The 23,889-nt window shown below is 45.4% G+C and overlaps 1 long non-coding RNA gene across 3 annotated transcripts; it reads left to right on the plus strand.

Annotated features, from left to right (window-relative positions):
- Positions 1–396: 396 nt before the first annotated feature.
- Positions 397–3,706, plus strand: LOC119286531. 3 transcript variants are annotated; one of them, XR_005140516.1, is made up of 5 exons: positions 400–1,821; positions 2,346–2,439; positions 3,042–3,119; positions 3,208–3,258; positions 3,358–3,706. It is a non-coding gene; the product is annotated as an uncharacterized LOC119286531 (long non-coding RNA). The 3 variants fall into 3 exon arrangements; XR_005140515.1 differs by having other exon boundaries at positions 397–2,439; positions 3,042–3,132; XR_005140514.1 differs by having other exon boundaries at positions 406–2,439.
- The last annotated feature ends 20,183 nt before the right edge of the window (positions 3,707–23,889 follow it).

Raw genomic sequence — 23,889 nt, forward strand, 5'->3', positions numbered from 1 at the left:
AAAAATGTTCTTGATTGTAGAAAATGTTCAGAAATTTGTAATAGTATGTTGTTTGCGATTTCAAATATGTGCATGAGTTTAACAAATTGTTCATAATTTCAAAATGTTCATGATTTCGAGAAATTGAGAGAGATATTGTATCTCGGTGATGCAACGAAATGTGATCATGACCATTTAAAATTATGAATTTTTTTCTCCCGTTGCAACGCACGGGCCCTTTTGCTAGTAATAATAAAGCACGGATTGAGTTTCCGGGTTCACCGTCGCGGCCTTTTTGTGAAAAAGTCTCTTATGTTTTAGTTATTCAACCCGCAATCCATCGTTAATCTGCCAGCCCGTACGCATCTGCTCCTCTCCTCGATCCTCACCTTTGCCCAGGCCGATCTATTCCCCCTCGCCGCCGCCACACCCCAGCCCCCTCGCCGTCGCGGCCGCACCTCAGCCTGCTCGCCGCCCCCGTCGCCGCCTCCGCGGTCGCACCTCAGCCCGCTCGCCGCCCCCGTCGCAACCCAACCCTTCCTCCCCTCCAATGGATGCCGCCCCAACCACCTCATCCAATAGGAAGCCCCAGTTCGGCAGCCTCTGTTCCCGCCCTTCAGCGGCCACCTCGCCACCCCTCCAACGCCCATCACGTCCTTATCCAACGCCGCCCTTCAGCGCCCACCCATCCGCCTGCCCGCCCGACAACGCCCGATTGAATTGTTGCTGCCAAGATCTGCCTCAATGTGGTTTACATCATTGCGGCGACGACATCGTCGATCTTCGACTCCGGCGGCTACATCCAGAAGGACTACCACAATTCTCGCGGCTGGGATCCTCTACTCTCATCTCCCTACTATGAATCCTGACTGATTCTCTTCCTCCTCCCTGTGTCTTCCTCTCTGAATTTGGTAGTAGGTATTAGTTCGTTGCAAGTAGTTAATCAGCCAGTGGTGAATCTAGGATAAGAATGGAGGGTGCGCTGAAATCATTAGTCATTGTGCTAAACTGGTACGAGTATGATTTATAGTCTGAATTATTGCATGGCAAAACAGTACCATGTTCTCTGAATATTTTTATTCCTCTGAAGTTGTGTGTGCTACAATCCTATCGCATTGGCATGTATATTCTGCATCTCTTGAAGATATTTGTGACATGTTGGCTGCCTTTTTCCCCTTCTTTGCGGTTAAACGTTTCAGTCTTTAATCCCCTGGTTTTAGGCTATAATCCCCCGATTAGTACTGATATATGGAGTACTTATACGGAGTTGGGGCCGGGCACTAGATCTTGCACTCTGAAATTAATAATACATCTTCTGCAATACTGATAGTACTATGAGATTCTTAGTACTCTGCTTAGTATTGATATATGCAGCAGTGATGCAAAATTGGGGGCCCCAGATCTTGTACTCTGATTAGTACTGAATTTTTAAAAGTTCATATACTCTGAAATTCATCGTACATGACGTAAAGTGCTCAAGGTGCTTGTGCGTACACTCTGCAAACACTGAACATACAAAGTGCACAAGGCTGATATATTTCCCTCCATTTCTGTATGAATAAATCCTAGATCGTTACAAATAACATGCCAACCTTCTTTTCACTTCATGCCACTGTAAGGTTGGTTTGGTGCTGATGCTCCTTACGTCCATGTCATTGTAGATGGCTGTGGAAATCTGGAAAATTTGCCTTTTCTATCAAGATGAGAATCAACAACATAAAGTTCTAGAAGGATTCATGGACAGAAAAGATATCTCCTTTTATGAGTTAATCAAATTGATTGAAGAAGTTGGCTTCTCGCCGGCATATGGTTTCTTGTACTACAGGAAGAAATACCCGCGTGGTAGATGCTATTCTGACATTGCTTCTGACCATGAAATACTTTGTGTTCAGTCTTTCCCTGAAAGTTAGCATAGGAATACACAATGTTTCTTCAGAATGACAGAGCACCAAATCGAGGCAGCAGGTTGCCATCGAATTCCACAGAATAAAACTGACTTGTGGATGTGATTAATCACTTACCAAAGTACAAGTTCATTCTCTGATGAAAAAGGTCAGTGTTTGGGGCGCACTGCGTAGCAAGGATATGTTGTAGGCTATATAGCTCTTCTGTGGACTGTGAGAGGTTGGGGTTCTCATGCTTGCTTGGTCGGAACCTTTTCTTTTGAGTCGATTGATGGACGATGGGCATGAGGGCATCTCTGCACTAACTACGCTGTATGTGTACTCCACTACATACAGATAGCTCGCTCGTCGTATCTCGACAGAAGAAGAACAACTTTGATCGATGGAGATGGATTTCTTTCCTGTTGTTGCAATTGTATGTGCCTTGCCGACTAAACTATCTTCTTTCTTATTTACTATCAGGTAGCTCTTTCAAAGATAGCTCGCTCGTCGTATCTCGACAGAAGAAGAACAACTTTGATCGATGGAGATGGATTTCTTTCCTGTTGGTGTGATTGTATGTGCCTTGCCGACTAAACTATCTTCTTTCCTATTTACTGTCACGTAGTTCTTTCAAGTCTATTTTCTCTAGCTACATGATGTTTTCTTTATAGGCTGTAATTTATTTGGCATTTGTGATAGCCAAATTGTCATGTCAAACGTGCTTTGAAGATTTTTTTATTGCAATTGACATGTAATTTATTTTCTAAATAACCTATTCTTGATGGAGTCCGATCTCCTTTTTGACATATTCCAATAATAAGTTCTCATGTTCAATAATGCAATTCGGTAGATTATCTTGGATTATGGCATTGGGTTAATAGGATTTCATTGAACATAAATTTCGTTCTGCACAGGGATTCAAACTACAGTGCAATGATTTATTGAAAAATCTGCATCTTAGTACTGCCCCATTTTCTGCGATTCAAATCTTCTTGGCTATGATAGATGGTTCAAAAACCATGTGAATCTTGGAACGGATATGTTCTTCATATGTTATTATAGCCCGTGCATGAACTATTTTAAGACATGTTTACATTAAGGTCATATACATTGTTTTATAAGATGGTAAATTCAAAGAACTGTTTGAACCTTGGAAGTGACTCATAATTTTTGCAGCAGGGAAGCTATTTGTGGTGTAATATGCAGCTAAAGGTATTCCAGCATGAGCTTCCATGCACAACATCAGTGCTTAAAGTAAAGGCTTCAGGTCTTAAAAGTAAAGTACACCCATGGCTTAACTTAGTTTCCTTTTCTTATAGATAACTTGATTCTCTTGTTACAGATAACTTGATTCTCTGCTCACAACTAACTACAGCAAGAAATAATTTCACAGGTAGCCTTTTCCTTTTCACTGCTTTGACAACATTATTTTTTGAGAACTGACAACATTTTAACATGGTATCACCCGTTGCAACACATTCTAATTATGCAGCCACAGATCGCGTCCAAGCATAGCCAGCCTTGGTCCAAGGCGATAGAGAAGTACTGACAAGGTGGCTCGTTCGCAAGTTGGAGCCGTCCATGAGCTCACTGCTCTTGGTCGCTCACAGCAAAGAACTGCATGTTGGCTGGGATCTTGCCCATGTAATATCTTCAGTACTGTAATGGCAGATTGTACTTATTTTTTTGTAATTTTTTTGGTGTTTAGGCCATGCCTATTGGGCCAAGAGGTAGACCCCGTATAATGCCGACCCGCTAAATGCATTTACAGTTTGCAGAAATATGGCTTTTCGGGCCGGCGCGGGGGCTGAATATCATTTTTTACAGGTCCGCTTTGCGCTGGCTGGCGAATTCTCTGCGAATCCTCTTTTACGGGTCCGCTTTGTGGGGTTTGCTCGGCCGCCGCCCGCGCCGGCCCGTAAATCAGTAATTTGCATTTCAATTTCGGGTATGAAAAAACATTTTTTCTTCCCAATACCAAAATGAGCATCCACCTTCCTACACACATGTCCATCTCAATAAACTACCGAAATTGAACTGAATAGGTTGACAAAGCCGAATGAAAACAAGAACATACTCTGCCGTTTTCGTATTTGAAGAATACCCATTTGGGGTGTTGCGGCATTGCTAGATGTTAGCCACAACACTGTCTGGGCAAGGGGGAGAACCTGCATTTTCGCGGGTTGGGGTGGGAATTTTACCACGTCCTACTCCAGAAACAATAGAATTTTTGCCCGTACGTTCAACCGGCATGCACGCAAACTCTGTCTGGTCGTGCGTTGATTTTGTCCCACCTCGCCCCCTTCAACTGATTATCATCAATTTATATACAATCATAGATTATCCATAATTTCAACCAGCCTCCTCCAAAACAATAGACAGAAAATAGACTCCCAATACATGGGAGAGATACTCGGCGAGGCAACGGAATTAACAAGGACCTGCTATATAGCGGTCGGTGGAGGTACACGTGCCTGCTGGCTGTAGTATGTGCTGGCCGCTCGACCACACCATTTGTTTAGGGTGACTCTAACGTTGTATTTTTATCACTTTGACACATGTATTTTCTTGGGTTTGGGCCAAGAGCGGTGAAAACAAACATGGGAATGAAATATAAATAAAACAACATTCAATATAAAACTAAATAATCAAAATAATTAGAATTCAAATCTTTTGATAATTTTATGAAATACTTTACATGAATTATTAAACTATCGAGGAGTATTTAAGGGCATCTTCAACATCATCGCTCAAAACGTCTGCAATCGTCTAGATTGTGCGGTTCAGATCGGACGTGTTTTGCCATCGAGCGCGTGTCCGTATCGATCCGTCGACCGGTTCGGACCTAATTTTCCCGCAATCCGGAAACAAACTGGAGGGGCTTTGCATGCATCCAGACCGCTGCCACAATCAATTCTGACTGCCCGACCCACCCAAAAAACCCTCCCTCGCATGCATCTCTTCCCGCTCGAAGCCGTCAACGCCGCTCCAGAGAACTAGTGCCACATTCATGCCAGCTCAGAGCGACGCGACCTCTCACTGGAACTCCGGCATTAAATGTAACATCTCAAATTTTCAATTTGGAATGTTATATATTAGATCATCATTGCATAGCATATTTTATTTTTGCATTTTGGTTGATCCTAGAAAATTCTACGCAACTCAATGACCCACGGAGAGAGTTGGGGATTTCGTTATTTTCATATTTGAGTTTTCTCAAATTTTGAGAATAGGATCATTTGATTTTATTTATTTTATCATCAATTATTTCTATTACAAATATATGAGAGAGGGAATAAAATGACTTTCCCAAAATAGAGAAATATTGAGGATTTAATAATAAAATCAAGCAAGATTTTATTTTGGAGTTTTTCGGTGTTTTATTTGAATTTAGGAAAATGTGTATTTTTCAAAATTGCATTTAGGGCCCAAATAAATGTTCACTTTGTCGGGCTTGATTTTAGAAGCCCGGAGAAATTTATTTCGGGATTTTTGGAGTCCGTTTAGTATTTCTTTTTATTTTTCTTCCAAACGGAATATTTTTTTTTAAAAAAAAGGGAACCGACCTAACCGGGCCGTGTCTGGATGGGACTCTGGCCCGGCAGGCTTTAAAAGCCGGCCCAACCCCCACGGGGAGGATCCCTAGCCCTAGCCCTGAGCCGCCCCAGCCGCCAGCGCCGCCGCCGCCCGCGCCGCCGCCGCGCCGCCACCCGCCGGAGCCGCCGCCCCGCCGAGGTTCGCCGCCGCCTCGTAATCCGTGCCGCCTGTTTTTTAGAAAACCGATTGGTGTTCCGTCGGTTTTTTTGTTTTCGTTTTTTAGATCGTTTTTTTTTCGGTTTAGGTTAAATAGCGAGCGTTCGCTCGTTTGTTCGTTCAAACGAACACATTCATCGTTTAGATCTGGATAACGAACGTTCGTTCGTTAATCCGTTCGTCATTTTCTTTTTCTCGGATTAAATCCGTGATTTTTCTGATCGCGATTCCTGATCCGATTCTCGAAACCCTCTATCCGTTTAACCAACTTAAACAAGATTTTTCTACTGTAAAACTTGCCCTAGATCCAGATTACTAGAACGAAGTTGTTTTCTTTCGCCGTTTGACTTTCGTTGCTTCGTTCGATTTGATTCTTTTTGCCAACCGAAGTTCTTAAGTTGAACCTTCTGGTTAGATCTCTTATTTGAGTTTTACCTGTGCATTAGATGAGTACTTATTATATGCTTGTTTGTTTGTCTGCGATAGAGTACCCGGAGTGCGCCGCGTGTTACTTCGAATCGTTAGGTTTCCCGGATCATCAGCAAGGCAAGTAACACTTTGATCATACCTTTTCTACTATCCAGTTTTATTGCATTAGATCAATCCTCACACATTGCATGATTAGGATCTAATTAAATTATGGGATGGGAAGTAGATGAGATAGTACCTATTACCTGTTTATTATCAAACCTTTGGGAGTTACTTCTACGTTTACTTATTATGCCATGCTATGCTAGTAGACGTGGATTGGGTGAGTGATATCCATGACAGATGTGAGATTGATAATTAATGGTTTATCTAAGGTGGCAACTTAAACACACATTTGGGTGGATTGAGGCACCTGGGTATTCCAGGACTTGCCTGTTTTCTTTTGGACCGCCACCCAGGCTCAAAGGGATCATGAGACTATTCATACTAGAAACTTCCATGTGCAGCCACAAGCTATTATGGGCTCTAGCATAGTTGACTAAGTTGTGCGAACTCTTACAGTGGTAGACTAGCAGATGTAGGGGATGTAGGTGGTACGGTCTACCCGATCGTAAGGTGCTAGCGCTTCTGAAAGACTATGTCTCGGTCATCCGTCTTCTCAAACACCATGTAGTGCGAGAAAACAAATGGAGGAGATAGAGTCTTGTGGGGAAAGTGCGCAAACCTCTACAGAGTGTAACAAACTAATCATGATTAGCCGTGTCCCCGGTTATGGACATCTTGAGTATCTAGTACTTGGATTATCATGTGAATCTCATCATGTTACTTTAATTAATATTGTTGAGTTTTAATGATGATACTTAATTGGGATTGGGAATGCTGTCAACCATTCTCAATGTTTAACAACCACCTTGATAGTAATTAAAATTTTATTCGTTTGAAATAGGGAAAAATTGGCTTTACGCAAAACTGTAACCATAGAGCTTTCCACCAGCCAAATATGCATATAGTATAGCTGTTTCATTCCATTGCTCTCTATGTGTTACCTTGCCAGCATATTCCATGTGCTGACCCGTTTTCGGGCTACAACGTTAATGTTGCAGACTTTTCAGACGACGATTAAGGAGTTTTTAGGTCGTGGTTCTATACTCAGTGATGCCGTTGGAGTTGATGGACTCACTTATCTTCCAAGCCTTCCGCTGTTATCGTTATTAGATGGCCTTAAGCCATATTTATTGTAATAAGTTCTCTCTTGAGACACTCGATGTAATAAGTGTGTGATTGCTACTTTGCTATAAATCCTCCGAGTACTGTGTGGTGTCAGCATTACTGATCCAGGGATGACACCGGAGCACAGAGATCAGACTGTTTGAGGTCTGGTCGCTACAAGAGATGGTATCAGAGCACACGCTGACTGTAGGACACGACCACTAAGCTACAGACCTAGATCACTCTCTTCTCTTCTGACCTCTCATCTTTTCTATTCTTTAGGATGGCGAATGCAAGGAACAAGTTCACGCAACCGGATGAAGATACACCCTTTGGACGTTACTTGAAGGAAGTCACTAGATACCTGAACATAGGAGTACCAAGCTTCACGGGAACCTACAACGCCACTTTACTTGAAGAAGAGCGCTGGATGATTCAAGTTCAAGTTCCAGGAAGGACGTTCATGCCAGTCACTGAGCCCATAGAATTTTCTTTTGATGCACCAACTTGGAGTCTAGGAAAGAGCATGGCAGCTCACATCACCATGGGACGCATTGGAGAAGTCTACCGCAAGGATCTCAGGGATACTATCTACCAGATTTGTGGGCGCCGAGATGAACACTGGGAGATGATCAGCACCAGGAATGATAGATCAATTGCAGCTTTTATCCAAGAGTTAAACCAGCACATTCGACGACTGGAGAACCAGATGTGCCCCGACATGATAGATCTGAAGAAGGCTAAGACCAGAATCAAGGAACTGGAGGAAGAACTCAAGGCTACACGTGAAGATTATGAAGAGGAAATTGAAGTATTGGTGGATAAGAATGCCGACCTAACAAAGAAGATTGGAATATTTATGGGAGGCCCGACACCAGTAGAGGAAGACGAAGAACCCAAGGAGATTAGCCCGGAAGACTACATCATCATCGACGGCACCGACTCGGACGCAGATAGTAGTGATGATGATTATGTTGATGAAGCTGGAGCAGATATTATGGAGTCAACAACCGTAGAATATTTCTAGTAGACCACCTCACCAGTAGTAGTAGTCCACCATGTGAATATAGTAGTCCGAACACTTTTGCGATAGTTAGATCGATTGTATGCCCTTGTTTGATTGATTGAAGTGAATTGTTTGCTTTTGCCTCATGTGCATATTGGTAGTGTTTTCTCTTTAGACCCTCTCTATTCTTATATCTCATCTTTTCTAAACCCTCAGATGCCTCCGAGACGTGACCCCGGATTTGCCTTTCCACCGGAGCTCACCCAGTTGATCCAGCAGCAGAACACATTGATGCAGTTGCTAGTCCAGAATCAGAATCAGGGGAACAACAACAACAACCCACCACCACCACCACCTGTTGACCATTTAGCCCGTTTTCTTAGACTGAATCCGCCGGTGTTTTCCAGTAGCACCGAGCCGATAGTAGCGGATGATTGGCTCCGCAAGACAGCTAGGGAGTTGACCACAGCAGGATGCACAAATGCGGAGAAGGTGAAGTTTGCCGCACATCAGTTAGATGGACCCGCAGCATCATGGTGGGAGAATTTCACAGCCACCTTCCGAGTCGACACTATCACATGGGACCAGTTTCAGCAGGCTTTCTGTACTGCCCATGTTTCAGCAGGAGCTATGGCCACGAAGAAGCGTGAGTTTCATAACTTGCCCCAAGGAGGACGGACAGTTGGCCAGTATGTGGAGGAGTTTAGTAAGCTAGCACGTTATGCCCCAGATGACGTTGCTACGGATGCAGCTAAGCAGGAGAAGTTTCTGGAAGGATTGAATGATGAGTTGAGCATGCAGTTGATGGTAGCCACCTTCAACAACTACCAGGAGTTGGTAGATCGTGCTCTTATGATTGAAGGGAAGCAGCAGCAAATTGAGAATCACAAGAGGAAGTATGGACAAGGAAAGTACAATTCAGGAGCTCAGCAGAAGCCATGTTTTACCCCTAGACCGGGAGGACATTTTCAGCATACCCATGGGGGAGGTAGCTCGCACAATCACAATGGCACTAAGAATGGTAATGGCAATGGAGGAAGCAACGGCCAGAACCGCACCAACCCATCAACCCCAGCCAAGAAGGACTTGAGCCAAGTCACTTGCTATAAGTGTTCGAAGCCAGGACATTATGCCAATGAATGTCCTGAAGTCCAAAATGGCAATGGAAGTTCTGGGAAGAAGCCGAACCCTTTCAACAGGGGACAGGTGAACCACGTTAGCGTGGAGGAGGTTGAAGCTCAGCCCGATGCAGTAATAGGTAAGTTTTTGGTTAAGTCATTTACTGCACTCGTTCTTTTTGATACTGGAGCATCGCATTCATACATCTCAAGGGGATTTATGGATAAGTATAACCTACCAACCCAAGCCCTTAGGTCACCCATGTTAGTAACCTCGCCAGGAGCAGAGTATGTGGCTAGTCTATGGTGTGATCGGTTACCATTAAGGATTGGTAACTATGTTTTTCCCTCAGACCTAGTAGTATTGGAATCTCAAGATTGGATGTGATATTAGGCATGGATTGGTTATCAAAGTATGAAGGGAATATTGAGTGTGCTAGTAAGTCAATTTTGCTTACCACACCAGAAGGGAGAAGGATCAAGTATGTATCCCGGCATGTGCCAAAGAGGACCCAAGTAAATTGCCTAACAGGAGTTGTGCAGGAGGAAGTACCAGTGATAAGGGATTTCCCTGATGTATTTCCAGAAGAGTTGCCAGGCATGCCACCAGATAGAGATATTGAGTTTTTGATTGAGCTATTGCCAGGCACTGGGCCAATATCAAAGAGACCATATAGGATGCCAGCAAAGGATTTGGTGGAAATTAAGAAGCAGATTAAGGAGTTACTGGATAAGGGATATATTCGCCCAAGTTCTTCACCTTGGGGATCGCCGGTACTTCTAGTGGAGAAGAAGGATGGATCGTTAAGGATGGTTGTTGATTATCGAGGATTGAACGAGGTAACGATCAAGAACAAGTACCCACTACCAATGATCAACGATCTGTTTGATCGATTGCAAGGAGCTAAAGTATTTTCCAAGATCGATTTGCGATCAGGATACCACCAGTTGAAGATTCGAGAACAGGATATTCCGAAGACAGCTTTTACCACCAGGTATGGGCTGTATGAGTATACCGTTATGTCATTTGGTCTGACTAACGCGCCTGCCTATTTTATGAACATGATGAACAAAGTGTTTATGGAGTTTTGGATAAGTTCGTTGTAGTGTTCATTGATGATATCCTGGTTTATTCGAAGAATGAAGAGGAGCATAAGGAGCATTTGCGTTTGGTACTTGGAAGCTCAGAGAACACCAATTATATGCCAAGTTCAGCAAATGTGAGTTTTGGTTGAAGGAAGTAGGATTCCTCGGACACGTTATATCCGGAGAAGGTATAGCAGTAGATCCCACTAAAGTTGAAACCGTGACCAAGTGGGAAGCCCCAACAACAGTTGGAGAGATCCGGAGTTTTCTTGGACTCGCAGGATACTACCGGAGGTTTGTTGAGAATTTCTCAAAGATTGCGAAGCCTATGACGGAGTTGTTGAAGAAAGATACCAAGTTCATATGGACGGAGGAGTGTGAGGCTAGTTTTCAGGAGTTGAAGAAACGCTTGGTTACCTCACCAGTGTTGATTTTGCTAGACCAGACCAAAGATTATGAGGTGTATTGTGATGCTTCACGTCGAGGACTTGGAGCAGTGCTTATGCAGGAAGGGAGAGTTGTTTCATATGCCTCAAGACAACTGAAGCCCCATGAGTTGAATTATGACACGCATGATTTGGAGTTAGCAGCCGTAGTGCATGCATTAAAGACATGGAGACATTTCCTCATTGGAAACCATTGTGAGGTGTACACGGATCATAAGAGTTTGAAGTACATTTTCACACAGAAGGAGTTGAATCTCAGACAAAGGAGATGGTTGGAGCTTATCAAAGATTATGATATGAAATTGCACTATCACCCCGGAAAGGCTAATGTAGTAGCTGACGCGTTAAGCCGTAAGAGCCATGTCAATACGTTAATGATGGGAGGGATACCCAAGGAGTTAGCAGAAAATCTTCATGAACTATGTGTGGAAATAGTTCTGAGAGGCTATGTAGTAGCACTAGAGATTCAATCAACTTTGATGGATAGAATCAGAGAAGCTCAGAGAACTGACAAAGAGATTGCCGCTATAAAGGAGAAACTGAGCAAAGGAAAAGCTAAAGGATTTCGTGAGGATGAGCATGATACCCTATGGTCTGAAGACCGTGTTTACGTGCCCAATAACCCGGAGATCAGGAAGTTGATTTTGCAAGAGGCACACGATTCACCGTATTCAATTCACCCAGGAAATACCAAGATGTATTTGGATTTGAAGGATATTTTCTGGTGGACGGGAATGAAGAAGAATATTGCGGAGTATGTAGCAGTTTGTGATGTATGCCAGAGAGTAAAGGCAGAGCATCAGAAGCCAGCAGGATTGTTACAACCATTGCTGATACCCGAATGGAAGTGGGATAAGTTAGGCATGGATTTTATCACAGGATTGCCCAGGACTTGTTCAGGCTATGACTCAATTTGGGTTGTAATTGATCGATTGACGAAAGTAGCTCATTTCATCCCAGTAAAGACCACTTACACCAATGCTAAGTTGGCAAGGATATACATGACCAGAATAGTATGTCTGCATGGAGTTCCGAGGAGTATCGTATCAGATAGAGGAACCCAGTTTACCTCAAAGTTCTAGAAGCAGTTGCACGAAACTTTGGGTACCAGGCTAGAATTCAGTACAGCTTTTCATCCATAGACAGATGGACAGACCGAGAGAGTCAATCAGATTTTAGAGGATATGCTGAGAGCTTGTGCGCTAGATTACGGATCTAGTTGGGATGATAATTTGCCATATGCAGAGTTCTCTTACAACAACAGCTATCAAACCAGTCTAAAGATGGCCCCTTTCGAAGCTTTGTACGGAAGGAGGTGCAGGACACCGCTGTCGTGGGACGAAGTTGGAGACCGCCAGTTGTTTGGACCTGACTTGATTAAAGAGTCTGAACAGAAGGTGAAATTGATTCGCGATAGGCTCAAGGTAGCCCAGTCCAGACAGAAGAGTTATGCGGATTCTAAACGCAAGGAGACAGTTTACGAAGTCGGAGATAGATCTTATCTTCGAGTATCTCCACTTCGGGGAACAAAGCGTTTTGGAGTTAAAGGGAAGTTAGCACCACGATTTGTAGGACCATATCGAGTATTGGAACGTATGCGGGAAGTAGCCTACAGATTGGAATTGCCCGAAGGATTGTCAGGAGTACATGATGTGTTCCACGTTTCTCAGTTAAAGAAGTGTCACGCGGAGATGGCTGACGTACCGTTGAGAGATACAGTGCCTTTGGAAACTATTCAGTTGGATAACGATTTGACCTACGAGGAGAAACCAGTTAAGATCCTCGAGTTTGCCAGCCGAGTTACTCGCAGCAAGGTTATCAAGTTTTGCAAAGTTCAGTGGAGCCACCACACGGAGGATGAAGCCACCTAGGAGCGAGAGGAAGATTTGCTCAAAGACCACCCTCACCTATTTTCTAGCCAACCCGAATCTCGAGGGCGAGATTCATCTTAAGGGGGGTAGGTTTGTAACATCCCAAATTTTCAATTTGGAATGTTATATATTAGATCATCATTGCATAGCATATTTTATTTTTGCATTTTGGTTGATCCTAGAAAATTCTACGCAACTCAATGACCCACGGAGAGAGTTGGGGATTTCGTTATTTTCATATTTGAGTTTTCTCAAATTTGAGAATAGGATCATTTAATTTTATTTATTTTATCATCAATTATTTCTATTACAAAAATATGAGAGAGGGAATAAAATGACTTTCCCAAAATAGAGAAATATTGAGGATTTAATAATAAAATCAAACAAGATTTTATTTTGGAGTTTTTTGGTGTTTTATTTGAATTTAGGAAAAATTTTGTGTTTTTCAAAATTGTATTTAGGGCCCAAATAAATGTTCACTTTGTCGGGCTTGATTTTAGAAGCCCGGGAAAATTTATTTCGGGATTTTGGAGTCCGTTTAGTATTTCTTTTTATTTTTCTTCCAAGTGGAATATTTTTTTTTTTAAAAAGGGAACCGACCTAACCGGGCCGTGTCCGGATAGGACTCTGGCCCGGCAGGCTTTAAAAGCTGGCCCAGCCCCCCGGGGAGGAACCCTAGCCCCAGCCCCGAGCCGCCCGAGCCGCCCGCGCCCGCCGCCGCTTGCGCCCGCCGCCGCCGCCGCGCTGCCGCCCACCGCCCGCGCCGCCGCCGCCCCGCCGCGCCGCCGCCCGCCGGAGCCGCCGCCCCGCCGAGGTTCGCCGCCGCCTCATAATCCGCGCCGCCCGTTTTTTTAGAAAATCGATTGGTTTTCCGTCGGTTTTTTTTGTTTTTTTAGTTTTCATTTTTTTAGATCGGTTTTTTTTGGTTTAGGTTAAATAGCGAGCGTTCGCTCGTTTGTTCGTTCAAACGAACACGTTCATCGTTTAGATCTGGATAACGAACGTTCGTTCGTTAATCCATTCGTCGTTTTCTTTTTCTCGGATTAAATCCGCGATTTTTCTGATCGCGATTCCTGATCCGATTTTCATTTTAGTATAACTTTTCGCTCGTTTATCGGAATCAGGCGATTCAAGTGCCTAGAGTTTCGTCTCGAAACCCTCTATCCGTTTAACCAACTTAAAAAAGATTTTGCTACTGTAAAACTTGCCCTAGATCCAGATTACTAGAACGAAGTTGTTTTCTTTCGCCGTTTGACTTTCGTTGCTTCGTTCGATTTGATTCTTTTTGCCAACCGGAGTTCTTAAGTTGAACCTTCTGGTTAGATCTCTTATTTGAGTCTTACCTGTGCATTAGATGAGTACTTGTTGTATGCTTATTTGTTTGTCTGTGATAGAGTACCCGGAGTGCGCCGTGTGTTACTTTGAATCGTTAGGTTTCCCGGATCATCAGCAAGGCAAGTAACACTTTGATCATACCTTTTCTACTACCCAGTTTTATTGCATTAGATCAATCCTCACACATTGCATGATTAGGATCTAATTAAATTGTGGGATGGGAAGTAGATGAGGTAGTACCTATTACCTATTTATTATCAAACCTTTGGGAGTTACTTCTACGTTTACTTATTATGCCATGCTATGCTAGTAGACGTGGATTGGGTGAGTGATTCCATGACAGATGTGAGATTGATAATTAATGGTTTATCTAAGGTGGCAACTTAAACACACATCTGGGTGGATTGAGGCACCTGGGTATTCCAGGACTTGCTTGTTTTCTTTTGGACCGCCACCCAGGCTCAAAGGGATCATGAGACTATTCATACTAGAAACTTCTGTGTGCAGCCACAAGCTATTATGGGTTCTAGCATAGTTGACTAAGTTGTGCAAACTCTTATAGTGGTAGACTAGCAGATGTAGGGGATGTAGGTGGTACGGTCTACCCGATCGTAAGGTGCCAGCGCTTCTGAAAGACTATGTCTCGGTCATCCATCTTCTCAAACACCATGTAGTGCGAGAAAACAAACGGAGGCGATCGAGTCTTGTGGGGAAAAGTGCGCAAACCTCTATAGAGTGTAACAAACTAATCATGATTAGCCGTGTCCCTGGTTATGGACATCTTGAGTATCTAGTACTTGGATTATCATGTGAATCTCATCATGTTACTTTAATTAATATTGTTGGGTTTTAATGATGATACTTAATTGGGATTGGGAATGCTGTCAAGCATTCTCAATGTTTAACAACCACCTTGATAGTAATTAAAATTTTATTCCTTTGAAGTAGGGAAAAATTGGCTTTACGCAAAACTGTAACCATAGAGCTTTCCACCAGCCAAATATGCATATAGTATAGTTGTTTCATTCCATTGCTCTCTATGTGTTACCTTGCCAGCATATTCCATGTGCTGACCCGTTTTCGGGCTGCAACGTTAATGTTGCAGACTTTTCAAACGACGATTAAGGAGTTTTTTGGTCATGGTTCTATACTCAGTGATGCCGTTGGAGTTGATGGATTCACTTATCTTCCAAGCCTTCCGCTGCTATCGTTATTAGATGGCCTTAAGCCATATTTATTGTAATAAGTTCTCTCTTGAGACACTCGATGTAATAAGTGTGTGATTGCTACTCTGCTATAAATCCTCCGAGTATTGTGTGATGTCAGCATTACTGATCCAGGGATGACACCGGAGCACAGAGATTAGACTGTTTGAGGTCTGGTCGCTACATTGAAGCGGCACCAGCCGAGTTAAACAGAGATTGAATATACAATCCTTTCGGTTCAATAAATATCAAATGTTTAGTTCTCGCTAACATACATATAACATGTACTTGGTTATTGACCTAAAACAAATTCATATTTAGTTCTTCTACGTGAAGAGAGCACATGTTCAGATAAACACAAGACTGAGGACGAGGATGATGTTGCCAACTCCGCCCCGCCCACGCCCCGTCACCACAATCACTAAGTCGGCACGTCCAAGGCCGCTCTGGCAACGAGGAAGAGTAGAGCATGGAAGTTCATCGGCGCCCGGGTCCCAGGAAAGCCACCGCCCTTTCACTGGGTCTAAAGCCAAGCTTGGCGGCTCAAAATCGTCGGTCGATTAGCCCCTTGCAGGCTATGGAGGCAGAGTCTATAGATGCGAAGCTGGAAGTTTAGTTCTTGGGGCTCATGGTCGGCAGAAAATGGGCGAACGGGTGCCGACGGTCATTTAGACTCGGTTTAGAGTATGATTTAGTTCAAATATGTCAAATTTATTTAGCTTGCTCCGGTCTAGATGAAAATCCGATTTAGTATGAATGAATATCGTTTGGTTTGTTTAAATATCCATCAAATTTATTCACTTTTGTTAAATTTCTTTTGAAATGCAACCGAACATATGTGGATAGCTTTGGATGGTCGTCTTCCGCATTAGTGTCCGCGGACCGGTCCTGGTCTACGGATGGAAGTAGTGTATGTTCTGCGGGTCGGCGATGGAGATACCCTGAGAATCATATTGTATGTTTCTCCCGCTAAAAGACTTAGATGAGGACAACCTTGTTCGTTTGTTGGATTTGAATATTAGTGAAGCTTAGTGGCACATGGAGCAGGTTTGGTTAATTTTTTTGCCCGTTGCAATGCACGGGCATATGTACTAGTATATCCATATACCCTAAAACGATCGGGGAACAGAATAGATCGGGAGTTCCGCCGCCAGAAGCCTCTGTAGCCACCGAAAGCCAATCTAGACCCGTTCCGGCACCCTGCCGGAGGGGGAATCCTTCTCCGGTGGCCATCTTCATCATCCCGGCGCTCTCCATGATGAGGAGGGAGTAGTCCACCCTCGGGGCTGAGGGTATGTACCAGTAGCTATGTGTTTGATCTCTCTCTCTCTCTCTCTCTCTCTCTCTCTCTCTCTCGTGTTCTTGATTTGGCATGATCTTGATGTATCGCGAGCTTTGCTATTATAGTTGGATCTTATGTTTCTTCTCCCCCTCTACTCTCTTGTAATGGATTGAGTTTCCCCCCTTGAAGTTATCTTATCGGATTGAGTCTTTAAAGATTTGAGAACACTTGATGTATGTCTTGCCGTGCGTATCTGTGGTGACAATGGGATATCACGTGATTCACTTGATGTATGTTTTGGTGATCAACTTGCGGGTTCCGCCCATGAACCTATGCATAGGGGTTGGCACACGTTTTCGTTGTGATTCTCCGGTAGAAACTTTGGGGCACTCTTTGAGGTTCTATGTGTTGGTTGAATAGATGAATCTGAGATTGTGTGATGCATATTGTATAATCATTCCCACGGATACTTGAGGTGACATTGGAGTATCTAGGTGACATTAGGGTTTTGGTTGATTTGTGTCTTAAGGTGTTATTCTAGTACGAACTCTAGGGTTGTTTGTGACACTTATAGGAATAGCCCAATGGATTGATTGGAAAGAATAACTTTGAGGTGGTTTCGTACCCTACCATAATCTCTTCGTTTGTTCTCCGCTATTAGTGACTTTGGAGTGACTCTTTGTTGCATGTTGAGGGATAGTTATATCACTACAAACAAAAAAGACACATCCGTGACATTTTGGGCCAAACGAAAAAGTTTTCTGTCAATCATATGACGATAATTGTGACAAAACCCGGTATCATCATAGATGTGGTGGGCTCCTACTTCTATGACAAGAAATCATGACAGAAAATGGGCTTTTCGTCCTGGGCGGGCCTGAGACGCAGCTGCATGACATTCTTTGGGCCGTCCATGACGGAAAAAACTGTGGTAGAAGCGAGGGCGAGGAAAATTTCGGGGAGTTCCCGGTTACGGTGGGAGGTTGGGGGCCGAGCGATACGCATTTCTCTCGTACACGTACACGCATGTGTGCGAGGCGTTGGCTCCAACTGAACCCGAGCGAGGCGTTGGGCTCTAACTGAACCCGAGCGATTGCACTGCAGGCTACACATTACTGAACCCGAGCGATCAATCGATGGCTGTTAACTGAACCTGATCGAGCGATTCCTTCGCTACTGCTGCTAACTAAAGCCGATCGATTGGATGAACAGTGAGCATTGCGGGGGGTTTGGATGAACAGTGAGCGGTGGCGTTGCCTCTGGATGAACAGGACCCCATGGTGTGGTGGAGGGCTGGATGAACAGTAGACGGTGGAGGGGTGCCCGTGGAGGAGTGGTTGAACAGGACCCCGTGGTGTGGAGGGCTGGATGAACAGTAGAAGGTGGAGGGGTGGTTGAACAGTAGCCGATGGAGTAGCGCGCGGTGGAGGCTGGATGAACAGGAGCCCGTGGAGGCTGGATGAACAGGAGCCCGTGGAGGTTGGAGGAGGTCGACGATGGAGATGAACAATATCCCGTGGAGTCCCGTTTTGCGGTACGCCACACCTCTCCCAATGAACAGGACCCCCGTTTCGACCGTAGCACTCCAACACAAGTCTGTTTCATCCGTTTTGCGGTACACCACACCCCTCCTGATCAACAGGACCCCCGTTTCGACCGTAGGAGGTCCGTTTCCTCCGTTTTGCGGTACGCCACACCCCTCCCGATCAACAGGACCCCCGTTTCGACCGTAGGAGGTCCGTTTCCTCTGTTCTGCGGTACGCCAGGCCTCGTTTCCATCGCCTGTTCCATCCAAGCCCTCCCAATGAACACGACCACACATTCCGTTCCGACCCATCCGGTTGGCTCCCACGCGTTCCGTTGCCTCCCGATGAACACGACGCATTCCGTTGCCTCCCGATGAACAGGACGCATTCCGTTGCCACCCCATGAACACGATGCATTCTGTTGCCTCCCCACAAACACGGCGCATTCCGTTGCCTCCCCATGAACACGATGACGATGCTATTTCTCTGTTCCGACCCAGTCATGTACATGAGCCCTAGCCGTACATATGCGCGAGTAGGCGTTCGAGACCCTGCCCGTATGTACACATACATGGCCATATTTTCTTTCTTGCACGCTGGCCGTTGTACGTACGTGTACATGCTACGTGCGTGCCTCTACTACGACACGTGCGCGCCTCTACTACGACACGTGCACGCCTCTACATCGAGCAGTATGTACGTACACGTTCGCGACCAGAATGACAACGCTACGTACGCTTCGACCAGGTGGGTCCCGACTGTCAGGCACTTCCTTGCCTGCGAAGATGTAGCTAGTGGGTCCCAGTAGTCAGGGGGCGAATTGTTTTGTTTATGTTTTTTTGCCCGGACGCACTTCGTTGTGTGCAAAGGTGTAGCTGCTAGGTCCTAGCAGTCAGGGGGGTGAATCATTTTTTGCCCAGACGCACTTCCTTGCGTGCGAAGGTGTAGCTGGTGGGTCCCTGCAGTCGGCGGGCGAATCGTTTTTTTCGGACGCACTTCCTTGCGTGCAAAGATGTAGCTGGTGGGTCCCAGCAGTTAGGGGGCAAATCGTTTTTTTCGGACGCACTGATGTAGCTCGTGGGTCCCAACAGTCAGGGGGTGAATCATTTTTCACAAAATACGGTGGCCCGTCCGGTGGGTATAATTATTTTACGCGTAATAAGGAGGCACTCCCTTGCGGCTGCCGTGGACCCAGCTGTCAGCCTCTCCACGTATAGTCCACGTCCGATGGAAGTCGTTCCTTGACCACATTGACCACGCCACGCCGAGAGCACCAGGGCGGTGGACGATGGCGAGGCCTAGGAAGGGGACGATGCGGAGCCGGGGAAGACGCGACAGTGGATGCACACGTGGATAGGAGTACGAGGGTTCACTGGTTCGGCTGCACTGCCATCGCCGTAGAATAACAGGGGGTGTGGGTGAGTGGAGGGATGGCTTGACCAGCGGTGGGAGTAGTAGGGGGCGGTGAGGCCTCCGCGGCAGCACAACCAGCCACGGGAGGCAGGAGCAGGCGGCACGACCGGCCACGGGAGGCAGGAGCAGGCGGCGCGACCAGCGCTGCTTTGGGCGGCTGGAGCAAGAAGACCAGAGGTTGAAGAAGCACGAGGTAGTTGGATGGACATCGTACGGTCACTGCAGCTAGAATCGTTTATATTGACTAAGTTGACAAAGCCCTTGGTACGTCAACTTAGTAGGCCCACATGTCAGCTTCCGAAACGGTGCGCCCCAGATGTCAGGGGGAGGAATCATTTTTTGGGCGGGTGAAGTTAGAATATCCGAGATTGAAGAAGAAGCACGACATCTGTTGGATGGACATCCAACGGCCACTGCTGCTAGAACCGTGTGTTGACTATAAGTTGACAAAGCCTTGCATACGCGTCAACTCTGTTTTTTAGGGGACGCGTCAACTTAGTAAGGACAAAAGTGTGTGGCAGAGAACTTATAGCCCATTTGAGATTTGTAAGAATATGTAGCCCATTTTTGAATTCTAATGGAATTTACTACAACCCATTTACAGTTTGTTGAAAGTACAACCCATTTCAACCAACCGTTCAAAACAGAATTCAATAAAATTTCCCACATTTTGATGGGATCCGAAATATTTTTATCCTAAAATTTCTAGTCAGATTAAATACAATTTTAATATAAATTTATATTACGTAAAAATCCAACGAAACATTGCGCTCGCAACAATTAGTGAAATTAAAAATTTCAATATCCAAAAATAATATTTTATAAAGTAATCATGTGTTTGGTGCATTTTTATAGTTACTGCCTAGTTTTAATAATTACATCCCATTTATTATTTCTTAAAGCCCATTTTCTTGTTAAGCCTAATGCATCCCTCCTAGGAAAGATTTGCAGCCCAGCGGGGCGGAGAATAACAACTTGACCTTGCCAGGGTATTCCTAAAAAAAGTATAGCTGGGCTAGCCATTTTCAGCTTGAAAAAAATTAATATCTAGGCTGGATATCTGGCCTGGGCTAGACGGGCCACAGCCCGCCCAGTTAATACCTGCAGCGATGTTTTCGTTGTTGTTCCGAGGAGAAAAATTAATATCTGGGTTAAACATCGAAAAACTCTGCACTGCTCACACCTCAAAAACACAAATACTGCTCGAGCTGTTTGGTCCCAGCTGTCGGCCGCTTCTTGTGCAATTCTCTCGTTTATTGACTACTACATAGATTGAAAATGGTGTGGGACCGTGATGTCAGGAAACCAGGAGGGAGCAAAATAAATTATAGTTATATATATATATAATAAGGAGGCACTTGCGTACGTGAGGCTATGGACCTGGTGGGTCCCCATTGTCATCCTCTCCAAGTAAAGTCATCTCCTCGCCCGCGCACGCTTTCCGCCCAAAACAGTCAGCACCGCCCGCCCCGCTTCCCGGTGCAGGCGATTGCTCCGCCTTCAAATGACACAAGTGCCGTCCGTCCATCCATCTGCCACCCACATTAATGATACATGGTTGCCGAGGCGGCTACTCCGGTGGCACACGTCCGTCCCTCCGCCCACCCACCATTGCTATAAAAACTGCTGCGTCAACCATAGCCGCAGTCATTCGCATCCGTTCCCTTTCTCTTGTCCACACCACTACTGCCCACCATGGCTTCCTCGCGCTCTAGCGCTGGGACGGGCGAACGACGGACCACAAGGAGATGGCAGCCATTGCTGCCGACCAGCTGGCCGGCAGGCAGCTGGAGGACGACGACCTCCCAATGGAGAACATGGTAGTCGATGATCTGGCGCCAACCCCCTCCTCCGCGCCATCCTCGCCGGTGCATTGCATCATGACCATCGGCGAGGCCCGTGCCCAATATATGGACAGGGTGAGGAAGATGCGTGAGGAGCGGTTCCGGGAGGCGCAGGCCGACGCCGCCTACAACCACCATCTCCTCTAGGAGCACCTGCAGGCGGAGGAGCAGATCGCCACGAAGCGGGCGGAGCACGAGGCGCTGCTCGACTCATACCGCTCCGCCCGCAAGGGCTGCCTCGAGCGCTGGCGGTACCGCATGCAGGTGGCGGAGGCCGCGGCCGCCTACAAAGAGGCTAGCAAAGAGGGCGATGAAGCGGGCGAAGCCCTGTTTGGCGAGACCGAGAACAAGGCAGAGGACAATGCCGGCTCCGAGAGTCCTCGCTCCGCTAGCGTCGACGAGGCCCTGCTCCACCGAGGCCCCGCGGCGCCAACAACGAGGCAGAGGACACCGTCGGCTCTGCCGAGGCCCGCCCCGCCAACAACGAGGCAGAGGACACCGCTGGCTCCGCCGAGGCCCCGCCCCGCCAACAACGAGGCAGAGGACATCACCGGCTCCGCCGAGGCCCCGCCCCGCTGCCAACGAGGCCGCGCCACACAGAAAACGAGGAAGAGTAGAACACAGTAGGTCGCCGCCGCTCGGGTCCAAGTAAGGCCACCGCTGCTACCCTCCGGTTGAAGCCAAGCTAGGCGGGTTGACCATTGACGACCGGTTAGCTTCTTGGCGGCGACGTGGAGTCGGAGAGCTGCGCTTGAGAAGAACGCTGCTTCTACTTAACTGCTGGTGCAGTTGGCTGACTGACACGTGGGCCCAATAGGCCACATGTCAGTTACGCAACTGCACTTGCAGTTAAGTCACTGAAGCTTCTGTTCGGCTCAGCGGGACACAGGTGGGTATCTTCGGTTAATTAATTATACCTCCAGCACACCCCTTTTTAGTTGAAGAATGTATGAAATTTAATGAAATCCAGCATGTTTATATGAAATCCGACCGTGTATGAATGAATTTATTTCGATTAGTTCGAATTCCTGTATCACTGGCATTGGATGAACATGCAAAACAATACATACTAGCATTATTCCCGGGGTGATCACCTCGTTTGCAGCAGTTTCACATGTACTCCCTCCGGTCCTTTCTAGTCTGCATACAAGTTTTGTCTGCAGTAAAAGTATCTCTACTTTGACCAATCTTATACAAAAAAGTATGCACTTTCACATGTGCAAAGTAAAAAGGAACAGAAGGAGTACAAAGAGTTTGAGCAGCTTTTTAGCGTTTCTGTATATTGCAATCAAACACAAAGGCCTGGCAATTCATAGAGAACATTCAAAACAATCGATGATTATGCATCTCAGCGACTCACATGTCAGAGGCAATATTTACTTCACAACTAAAGAATAAAGAAAAAAATGATCGACGCTGCTGACAGCAAAGGGTGTCCCATTCGAAAATGTCAAATGCATGTCTTGCTAAAATCAATGAGCAAAATTTGACAAGGTTGTCCCATTCCAAAATATCAAATGCCTACGATTGTGGAATGGGCAGGGTTTGCCATCAGTTCGGACATTGACATGGCACCTCGTGCTAAATAAACCAGCTGTTCTTTTTGTGCAGTTCCACCAAAATCGACCAAATTCGTGCGTAGCTTGTATGATTTCACCCTTATATGTCGCAACACCTTGAGCTTATCGGCACCTCCTTTCTTGTGGTGGAAATGAATGATTCGATGTATTCATGAACATTTTGTGCAGTTCCCATTGAAATCAAGCTGAGCACCCCTATTTGCACAAATACAAAAAAGTGATTAGTATAAAGCAAACTGTACTATGAATTGACAGTTTCAACAGGCACATACATGGTCCATGTAGAGCACACTTTTAGAAAAATGGAACTCACTAGAAAGAATCCTAGAACAACATTGTACTCGCGCATCATAGCAAAAAGATGGAGATTTGTCAGTCCTTCTGAGCTGAAGTTAGTTTGGTCTTGTGGGGAGTAATGTAACCATCCTTCAACTACTCCTTCTGATGAGAAGATAGACATGGCTTCTTCATCCTGGCATAATCGGAACTAGTCACTTCATGTACTCCATATTCTTATTCAGAGGAAGATGATCCTGTTGTGCAAAGACAAGAGGACTACTAAATGCTAGCATCCCTGTTTGCTTGAAAAAAAGAAAGGAAATATTTAAAACAGCACAGATGAAGCACTTCTCAAGGACAATACCACTTTTTCATGACAGTATCTAAACAGTAGCACAACACCAATAGAGATGACAAAGCTCAATCATATGGATGAAATCAATGGGCGAGTACCAACCTTTGTCAGGAGGCTTATTGTGTAGAGCATACAGATGAAGCACTTCTCCGAAACCATCTGTTGCTAACTACGGTGGTGGCCATGCTTACTATGTACTCCTCGATTAGTTTAATGTTTCCAACATCTTCTTGTGCAGTTCCACTAAAATATATGGTATCTTCAAAGAAGATCCCTATTTGCACAAG

This window comes from Triticum dicoccoides, chromosome 4A (assembly GCF_002162155.2).
Source record: "Triticum dicoccoides isolate Atlit2015 ecotype Zavitan chromosome 4A, WEW_v2.0, whole genome shotgun sequence".
Classification (NCBI taxonomy): domain Eukaryota; kingdom Viridiplantae; phylum Streptophyta; class Magnoliopsida; order Poales; family Poaceae; genus Triticum; species Triticum dicoccoides.